Genomic DNA, 10,753 nt, shown 5'->3' with positions numbered 1-10,753 from the left:
AAGACAATATATTATGCGAATATATATACATAATATACAATATATATACTACAAGAAAATATATTATGCGAATATATATACATAAGATACAATATATATACTACAAGAAAATATATAAGAGAATATATATACATAAGATACAATATAATATACTACAAGAAAATATATTATGCTACAATATATACATAATATACAATATATATACTACAAGAAAATATATTATGCGAATATATATACATAAGATACAATATATATACTATAAGAAAATATATAAGAGAATATATATACATAAGATACAATATAATATACTACAAGAAAATATATTATGCTACAATATATACATAATATACAATATATATACTACAAGAAAATATATTATGCGAATATATATACATAAGATACAATATATATACTATAAGAAAATATATAAGAGAATATATATACATAAGATACAATATAATATACTACAAGAAAATATATTATGCTACAATATATACATAATATACAATATATATACTACAAGAAAATATATTATGCGAACATATATACATAAGATACAATATATATACTACAAGAAAATATATTATGCGAATATATATACATAAGATACAATATATATACTATAAGAAAATATATAAGAGAATATATATACATAAGATACAATATAATATACTACAAGAAAATATATTATGCTACAATATATACATAATATACAATATATATACTACAAGAAAATATATTATGCGAATATATATACATAAAATACAATATATATACTATAAGAAAATATATAAGAGAATATATATACATAAGATACAATATAATATACTACAAGAAAATATATTATGCTACAATATATACATAATATACAATATATATACTACAAGAAAATATATTATTATGCGAATATATATACATAAGATACAATACATATACTAAAAGAAAATATATAAGAGAATATATATACATAAGATACAATATAATATACTTCAAGAAGTGATATTTATGCATGACAATTTAGTGTTTTACTATTGTTTTGTTATTTTCTTTTTCGTCAAGCACTTTAATAATTAGATATACATATATACTACATATATATTTTTAATATAGCCATGATACTACAAGAAATTGTCTTAAAAAAAAAACCCGCTAGGCCCGCGAAGCCCACGAGCCCGGCCCGTTAAGCACAGGACCATGTGGGCTTAGGCCCGTCACGGGCCAGTTCCACCCATTAGGCCCACGAAGACCGGGACCGCCAGGCCCGGGACCGCCAGAGCCCGGGACCACGAGCCCGGGACCGCGAGGCCCGGCCCGTTAGGCCCACTAAGGCCCGGGCCCGGGACAAAATACAGCATTACTTCAATATGCTTATCTCAAACACTACATTAACTATTAAATAACAAATTTTGTTTCAAATGAATATACTTGCAATGAACTTTGAAGAAGGAATATGTCATATACAACATCAAATAATAAAACCAATTGTTTCAAGGTGTCTGCCAGCCATTAACCTTATATATATATATTCATATTATATCATAAATATCATAATGGTCCAATTGTGATCCGGCGCATAGAGCGTAGTGCACCGAGCTGCCCATAATTGTCCAAAACTCTTCGTTATTAGCTTCTGATAAATCAATTTGTTCTAGTCCCACCATTTTCAATTCCATCTCCAGAATTTTCCTACAAATTTAAAATCAAATTAAAAGCTAGATAGAAACCAATATTATACAAGTGCAAACTCAAATGAGCATATTTTCACCAATCAAAAGCACAACACTATTAACAATGAAAAAGTAGTACTTTCGGGGCAGAAGACAGTGGATGAGCGGACAAATAGAAATCAGTAGCCATTTGACATTCAGAGTAATTTCTTATATGTTTTAGTGAGTAGTGGATATAGACCAGTTCACACCACCACATGCAAATAACTTTATACAATCATGTTTAAGTTGGCCTCATTATTTAGGGGGGCTACAAACTTAACAATGACCTTCTGATAGAATATGTAATAACAAACTATCCAACTTAGCACTTATCTTCACCAATCAGATGCACATTACTTTCAACAGAGAAAATGACATTTGGAAGCTACTTGTACACCATGTCTCTATTAGAAAGCAGTAACTTTTGAATGCATGTACGACCCCTCTGGCATAATACATGATATTTTTATGTTCTTCGTACAAGACAATAATTCGTTTGATTTCACAAATATGTAGGTAAGATGCTTTTCGCTTCGCCTTATGAATGTCCTCAAAGACGAAAACTAAGTAATAAGAAGGCATAAACTTTTAGGTGGTATGAAATATTTTTCTAATTTCTAGGTGGTATGAAGCATAAAACATTCTAATAAAGTTGAACATATGTTATAATGGAGTACTGATTTTAGAGAAAATAACTAGTGGATAAAATCATAGTTTTGGCTTCAACAGTAGTATATGTTTTACAATTCTACGAGTAAGAAGCTTGAAAAATAAAGCAATTGTATAATTGGATAGAAAAATTACCAGATATTGCTTAAGTAACCTTATAAAGTGCATTTCTCTGCTTTGTGTTCTCAACTAAGTTCTGCCAATGTATGTCTCTTTTCGTGTAGTTATGAACCAGCAACCTAAATACCAAAGGGAAAGTCCAAATCACATCACACTAAAAGTCACAAGTAAACTTCCTAAATGCTTTAATGAATAACCATAAGTCAGATGAATACCTAGTATATGGGAAAGATTTCAGTATGCTAAATATGGATGATGAATCCAAAATCAAAAAGAATTAACTAACTTTGTATGGGTTATAATATTAACAATATTTAATATATAATATTTTTTTTGTAGTATAAAAATACTTGGCAAAGTCCAAAAATCTTTATGTTCCTTATGGAACACATTAGTCTTACTTTCATTCAAGGTATCTTGAAACAGAGTTTCAACAAACTCAATCTTTGCACAAAAATTAATAAATATCAAACCCGCAATTTATATATCAACTGGCTAGATCGGCATCCAATTAGATTGATCATAAATTATATACTAGTAGTTATTTTAATGAAGTAATAGCCATTACTTATTTTTTGCCAATATTTACACGTCCAATAGGAGATATTTTGCAAGCATGAACTAAGTAGAATTTGCAATAGGCAGTGAATCTGCAAATATCTATTTTATCAATAGATTGGCAAAATGCAGGTAAATAATGAAATATCTACATGATAAACCTAATAACAGAATTTAGATTATGTTAGTAACATTCTCAAGCATGGAGAAACAAAAGGAACCTAACCATATAAGTTAGATTCCTACCGTAAGGTTAATAGTCAGATCAAAGATTTGAAGTGTTGCACAATAGAAATATTAGCAACTTGATTCACAAAGTATAATATTAACACTCCTCTTGATAAAAATGGATGTCAATTCACTTTTTTGGATAGATACAATATGGAGTTTCATGGAACATTCCAGTACAAAAAACAATGTAGATGATAGCAACTATAAGGTAATATCACAAAACCACATAAATAATACCTAACTCTCACCATGACAAAACAAGCACTCGCTGATAAATCAATGCATACCTGATTTTTCACATAACGATACCATATTTATACCTATCAAAAAATAATATTATATTCATATTAATCCAATATAAAACCTTTTAGTAATGAGCAAGTATATATCCAAAGGAAAGGAAAAGGATAAAACACAAGCACAAACTGATCATGTCACATTTTTTTAAAGAAAGAAGCTTTGCGCTGAAACCAAAGAATTCTCAGTAATAATGCACACAAATTCAATCAAGAGGAAAATTGGAAGGAGCATCGACTTCATCAAAAGGAAAGCAATCAAGATTGCATATGCCATGTAGCTTTTAATAGCAGATATGATGTTTAGTTAAGCTAAAGAAGTCTCATGAGATTATGAAAAGAACATTATAGAGATATTTTTTGGCTATTGCGGAAGCCACAAATGCACATCCTATGTTAGATTACTTTTTAAAAAAATTCTTACCACCCCATCCCATCTCCCTTAAATCTACGACCATCCAATAATACACACAAGCGAATTGAAGTTTCTTTTGTACAAAATCAAACTCTCACCTATCTCCCTCTAGAGAGGAATTTTCAAGTCTTTCACCTCTGTCGTTGATAGTCATAGCTACTTATCTCGCCCCTGCATAAACTGTCAAAAATTGAACACACTTCAATATTAGGACATGGGTTAGTTTATAAGGCGTACAAGATATTGAACGCAAACTAATTTCTTTCGTAATATGACAAAAAATTATGATAGAAACCTGAAAATATTAGGGGAAAATAAGCACAAGAAGCCCTTAAACAATCATTCAAGTGCAACAAGGTTTTTTTATTTCGCAACTTCAAATCCTTTAAGATTTAGAGTGCAACACTAAAAATCCGTACCAAAATTATATTTAGTTCTAAGAAAAGAAATTAAGCACAAAAAAGTAATAGTAAAGAGAGATTAATCAAAGTGGGTTTGACAAAATCAGCACATACAAGTATGAAAGCAGAGTTATCGATTTTCGTAAAGGAACAAAAGGTGCAGACAAATCGATGACGGCACTTGACTGGGTGTTGCAGAGGAAGTGTCGCCGAAGGTGCCAACACAAGTTGAGTCAGTGCATGCAAGACCATCTCAATTAGTTTCATTGCCGAAACTCCATCTTTTGTACTGAATAGACTTGGTCGTTGTAAGCGGGTGGAGGAGTCGGGGTACGCGGAAAGGGATTGGAAAATTTCAAAGGAGAAATATTTTAGAGGTCTCTTCAGAAGGGGGGGATATTTCACATAAGAGAAATAATGGGGGGAAATATTTGGGGGAATTTTATTGGAAGTTTTTCAATTCACTTATAAAGAGCGACTTTTAGCATGAATAAACAGAACCCTTTAAAAGCGTTGCTATATTTGTGAGTAAGTGTTGTCAAATATTTTATAATTTGACAACACTTAAAAAGCGTAGTTAAAAAGAACGCTTGTACTTGCCTAAATTGTGTGGCCTAAAACTCTCAACAAAGGCCACCCTTATAAGCGTGCCCACAAATACTTTTGGCAACGCTTTTTAAGTGTTGTTTAAAATTAGTGTGGTCTTAGGCCAAATTTGTTGTAGTGGTAGCCTTAGATTTATAATAATACGTTTATGTACATTTTGAACAGATGATGTATTTATTTCATACCAGCTTTGTAAATTGTAATCTTAGAAGCTCATGATTTGTACTTCTAGTCCTTAGAAAATGTATAAGATTAAGATATTTTATTTAATTATTTGTTTTATTAAACTTTAGTGAATTGGTTAGTTATTGATTGGCTTACCTAGTGGGTTGGGTTAGGTTCCATCACGACTAGTCAGATTTTGGGTCGTGATAGTCGACTTTGTGGTTACCGGGCTCGGATTTTGATTCTGAGAGTTAAGAGTAGGATTGTTGTGTCTTTTATGACTTGTGAGGAAAATTTGAGATTAATCAGACTTGATTTGATAGGTTTCGACATCGATTGTAGAAGTTGAAATTCCTTAGTTTTCATTAGGCTTGAATTGGAGTGTGATTCATGTTTTTGATGTGATTTGAGGACTCGACTAAGTTTGTATCATATTTTAGGACTTGTTGGTATATTAGGTTGAGGTCCCGGGGGCCTCGGGTGGAGTTCAGATGGTTAACGGATCAAGTTTGAAATTTGATAGATTGCTATAGTGCACCAAGTCTGGTGCGATCGCACCTGCGGAGATTTGATCACAGGTGCGAGTAAGGGATCAGAGAAGCGACATGGAAAGGGGTGTGCAGTCGTTGCAGGTACGAGAAAGTTTCGCATATGCGAACTCACACCTGCGCATGTGGGATCGCAGAAGCGAAGGCAGAGACCTTCAGGTACAACTGCAGAAGCGGAGGGAAGTGTTCACACCTGCGAGACCGCAAATGCAGTTAAGTGTGTCCTGTAGACATGTAATTTTTGATCCTCCCCAAGATTTTACATATTTTAGCATTTAAATATTTAATTTAGGTCTAATATCGCTACTTTAACTAATTTTGACTCTTTCGCTTTATTTTATCAAAAAAATAAAAATTACAAAAATATTTTCTTTTATTTAACTGATCAATATTTTATCTAGTTATTTTTAGTTTATCTACCTCTCATAATATTTGAAAATACAAAAAATAGTTTCACTTTTAATACCTAGTTTTATTTTAGTAGTGTGTTTTAATTAATTAAGAGTAAGTTTTATATTTTTAATTAGTCTTCTTAGCCCAAAATTAAGATCGAACAAGACATGAACCCAACCCAATTTCAATTTTAAAGCCCAAAAAACCCATTAGACCCATGATTTTTTTTTTCAACCCTAAAAATCCATAAGCTTGATATAACTCCTAAAAAACCTTCAGCATAAACAGACCTAACCAGCCATTTCCCTGATTTTTGGAAGACCTAACAAAAAACCTAACGAAAAAGAAGAAGCTCCCAGCAGCGCCGCAGACACCCCTCCATCTTCAACCCTTTTGGCGGAACCCTAAGACCTAAGCAGCGAGACCAACAACGAACGACCCTTTTCTTCTTCTCCTAGACACAAAACAAAACCAACGACCCCTAAGCTTCAACCTAACGTCACCCTCACCAAAACAACACCCTTGAGCACCTGTATTCTTCACACACACGCACACACGGACGTAGAACGGGGAGGACGACTGAAAACGAACAGCAACAGAGTGAGAGGGGACGACGACGATTTTCAATCCAGAAACCAGAAGTAAAGAGAGATCCAATCCGTTCTGAAGAAGTTGCATCGGTACCATCCCGTCACTACAAAACCCACTGAAAAAATGGAACTCCTATACCCGAATGTAACAGCTTGATTGAAGATGAGATCCGTTCGAAGCTCCGTTTCCGGTTCAAGGTTCAGGTCTTTAGTTTGTTATTGAATTGTTGCATTGAAGATTTTCTGTCGTTATACACGTTGAGGAATATGCAGCAATAAAGGTCCATCTCCTTTCCTTATCTGTTGTTCCTTTGATCTCATATATATGTGATGCCTTATTTTTGCATGATTTAGTAAATACTTTGATGTTTGACTGTTGATTGAATGAACTTTATCTTAGTAATCATGTTGAATCTAGTTGTCTAAATTGAATGAATGGTCTGTCACTATTTGAGCAAGTTTCGTTGTTTCTTAATTGTGTTGCATTTGTCTTTACTTGGAACTCACGAATTTGGAAATTAAATATTGAGAACTGAATGTGAAATAAACTACTTACGAACTAGCTTGCGCAGAAATTTTAATTTTGGCTTGCCATATGTGCTGAAATTTTAATTTTAATTTGTGCTGAACTTAAAAAAGGAATAGGACTAAGGGTTACATGTAAATTTTGGCCTGCCATATGTTTTGAGATTGAGTTTGATATAATTTTGTCGTTCTTTATTCTTACTCTCGTTAATTGGACCGCTACCAGCATGCTAGGCCATCATCACGTGGGTAGGCCAACTTTTAGGTGTGTAAATGAGTTCATCGTGGTCATGGGTACGGTTCCCGTGGCATGGTCGCGATACGTAAATCTCAATTCGACAGTGCATTTCATGTGACCCTATTGAATAATATTAAAATAAACATGTCGTAAATCGCGGGTGCATTTCATGTAGCGCGGTTTGTACCATGTACCAAAATGGCAAGTGTACGACGTCGTGACTTGTTCCAAAAATAATCCTATAAATGTTAAAAGCGGTAAAAAGGAATAAAAATGCACAATATGTATAAAATATGTACTTAATCAGATAATTAGGCCAATAATAATAGTTGAGCGACCATGCTAAAATCACGGAACCCGGGAATGCCTAACACCTTCTCCTGGGTTAACAGAATTCCTTACGAATTGTAGTGCTACGATCAGATAAGTCAATCTTTCCTCGATTCGTGATTTTAAACCGGTGACTTGGGACACTCTAAATTATCCCAAGTGACGACTCTGAATTTGAATAAATAATCCCGTTTCGATTATTGTCACTTTAATTGGAAAAACTCCCTTATACCCTTTCGGGGTAGAAAAAGGAGGTGTGACAGGTCATCAGTACGAAAGCACTGGTAGTGTTAAATCTGAAGGGTTTTGTGATTTTTCTCATTTGGACTTTGCAAACTCGGACTAAGGTGATTTTTGAGAGGGATTTCGAAGGGTTTCTTGAGATAAATCACTTGTGATCATTTTTATTCAATAATCTTGTTTTCACATTGAATTTCCTACCTAGTTTGTGTATTTTTGAGGTGGAATTTTTGAAGGGGATTTGAGTGACGATTTGGTGTCGGAATTTAGCAAATTTGGTATGGTTGGACTCGTGTTGGCTTCCAGATTTTGTGACTTATCAGATTTCAAGATATGGGCCCAAGGGTTGACTTTTGAGTTGACTTTTTAACTTTTGATTAAGAACTTAGTATTTTCTTATGGAATTGATCCCTTTAGCCCGTGTTGATTGTATGAAATTATTTGTGGCTAGATTCGAGGCATTTGGAGGCTGATTCGCGAGGCAAGGGCTTATTGGAGTAGAGATTTGCAAGGTTTGAGGTAAGTAACACTTCTAAACTTCGTTCTGAGGGTATGAAACCTCGAATTACGTGTTATATTATTAATGTTGAGGTGACACACATGCTAGTGGCGGGTGTGTGTGCGTGCACCATATGAATTGTGATCTGGTCGATTCCATGGAACTGTATAGTTGAATAATCTTGTCGTTATCCATATTCCCACCTATGTGTTAGACAAATTGAGCTGCCAGTCATGTTAGAAATCATGCTTAGGCTACGCGTTGGTATTGTTGAGACCCACTGAGGTCATGTTACATGTTGAATTATTTGCTTAATTTGCAATTTTGTACTTAGTCACATCTATTATTGCATATTATGTCTCAGTCTTTGTTGTCCTTTATTGCATCATATCATCATTATTTGGGTTGATTATCCTGATTCTTGTGAGCCCGACATACTACAGAGATTGATGACTGAGTGAGGCCTGATTGTGAGGTAATTTATGGGATCGAGCTGCATATTGCAGCAAGTTTTATTGATTCATGGCATGATTGGCTTATTCTAGTGCTTGGGCTGGATTTGCCCCTCCAAAAATCTGCACACCCACAGCGAGCGCAGGTGCCTATTGAGCGAGTGCGCGAGTGCTGAGTGATTGGGAGGATTGAGTGACTTTGAGGATGGAGTGACTGTAAAGAATAAGTGATTGTGAGGGATGGGTGACTGTGAGGATGAAGTGAGAGTAAGGATGGAGTGAATGATACTTTGAGAGTATGCATGTGATTTCATTATTGTTTTGTAATTTAGTTGGCATATATAACTGGCAAGTAGATACCAAGATGTACCATATCTTGTTTCAATTAAACTTGACATGATTTACCTATTTGGGCTTTAACTGTTAAATTGAAAGCATGTCTACATTTTTTTACTGTAATTCTGTAATTGAACTGTACATGTGAAGCTCGTCACTACTTTCTGCCTAATAGTTAGACTTGTTATTTACTGAGTTGGTTGTACTCACGCTACACCCTGCACTTCATGTGCAAATCCAGGTATTTCCAGACATGGTGGTTGCTGATTCTTAGAGTTTATCATCATTTGGAGATTATCAAGGTAGTTGCCCTGGGGTCCGGAGACCTTGACTCTCCTCCCCTATCCCTTAGTTTTACTTATTCAGTTTCAATTTCTTAGACAATGTTTTAGATTTGTATTGTGTAGATTCTGATGTACTCAGTGACACCCTGGCTTTGGAAACTTATGTATCGAGTTGTGACATTTTTTATTCGGTTTTTATGAGATCTTTTACTTATTTAAGACATGTTTTAGTATATTTTAAATTTGAAAGTGTTGGAAGTGTCTGAGTTGGCGGCTTTCCTAGTAACATGATAGGCACCATCACGACAGGTTGAGTTTTAGGCCGTCATAAGTTGGTATCAAAATATAGGTTACATAAGTCTCACGAGTCATGAGTAGGTTTAGTAGAGTCTTGCGGATCAGTACAGAGATGTTTGTACTTATCTTCGAGAGGCCACCGAACCCTTAAGAAAACTTCACATTCTTGTATTCTTGTCGTGCGAATTTGTTGATTTCGGGAACTAAATTTTTGTTATTTTATTCTCTCAAAGGTGGTGAGAACACGTGCTACCGAATCGGACAGACATCCACCAATACCACTGGCTAGGGCCACGAGAGGTCGGGCCGTGGTAGGGGCTTAGATGCAACTCATGCAGTAGCTAGAGTAGCACCAACAGATCCTCCAGTTGCTCCAGCTTAGGAGCAGGTTCCAGATATGGTCGAGCCAGTGGGGCCAAACTAGGCACCAGCTATGCCCATTGTGATTCCAGGCCTTCAGGAGGCTTTGGCTCAGATATTGGCTATGTGCACTAGACTTGCTTAGGCAGTTTCTATTCAAACTGTGCCAACCACTTCTCTGGCCGGGGGAGGTACTTAGACTCATACCACCCGCACTCCAGAGCAAGTGATGGAGGGACTTCAGACACCATGGGTATTACCAGCCTAACCGGTTGTAGTTGCTCAAGCCCAGGTGGGTCCTATTATGAATGATGAAAAGTAGAAGGGGATAAAGATATTTGGGAGGCTTAGGCCTCTATCATTTAGTGGGGCAAAGTCAGAGGATTGCCAGGACTTCTTGGATAGGTGCCAGCAGATTCTTCATTCGACGGGTATTCTGGAGACTAGTGGAGTCTCCTTTACTACATAACAACTATTAGGGGCTGCCTTCA

General features: G+C 35.0%; 2 long non-coding RNA genes across 2 annotated transcripts; one reads left to right on the top strand and one right to left on the bottom strand.

Moving 5' to 3' along the window:
• Positions 1-2,555: 2,555 nt before the first annotated feature.
• LOC104241345 (uncharacterized) lies at positions 2,556-4,789 on the bottom strand. Its single transcript, XR_011402808.1, has 3 exons — positions 4,514-4,789; positions 4,097-4,178; positions 2,556-2,617 (listed from the first exon to the last, which is right to left on the bottom strand). It is a non-coding gene; the product is annotated as an uncharacterized lncRNA (long non-coding RNA).
• A 1,619-nt stretch (positions 4,790-6,408) lies between these two features.
• On the top strand, positions 6,409-9,824 carry LOC104212265 (uncharacterized). The gene is made up of 3 exons (XR_011402987.1): positions 6,409-6,982; positions 8,486-8,553; positions 9,563-9,824. It is a non-coding gene; the product is annotated as an uncharacterized lncRNA (long non-coding RNA).
• Positions 9,825-10,753: the final 929 nt, after the last annotated feature.

This window comes from Nicotiana sylvestris, chromosome 10 (assembly GCF_000393655.2).
Source record: "Nicotiana sylvestris chromosome 10, ASM39365v2, whole genome shotgun sequence".
In the NCBI taxonomy this organism is placed as follows: domain Eukaryota; kingdom Viridiplantae; phylum Streptophyta; class Magnoliopsida; order Solanales; family Solanaceae; genus Nicotiana; species Nicotiana sylvestris.
This window is presented reverse-complemented; position numbering and strand designations above follow the sequence as displayed.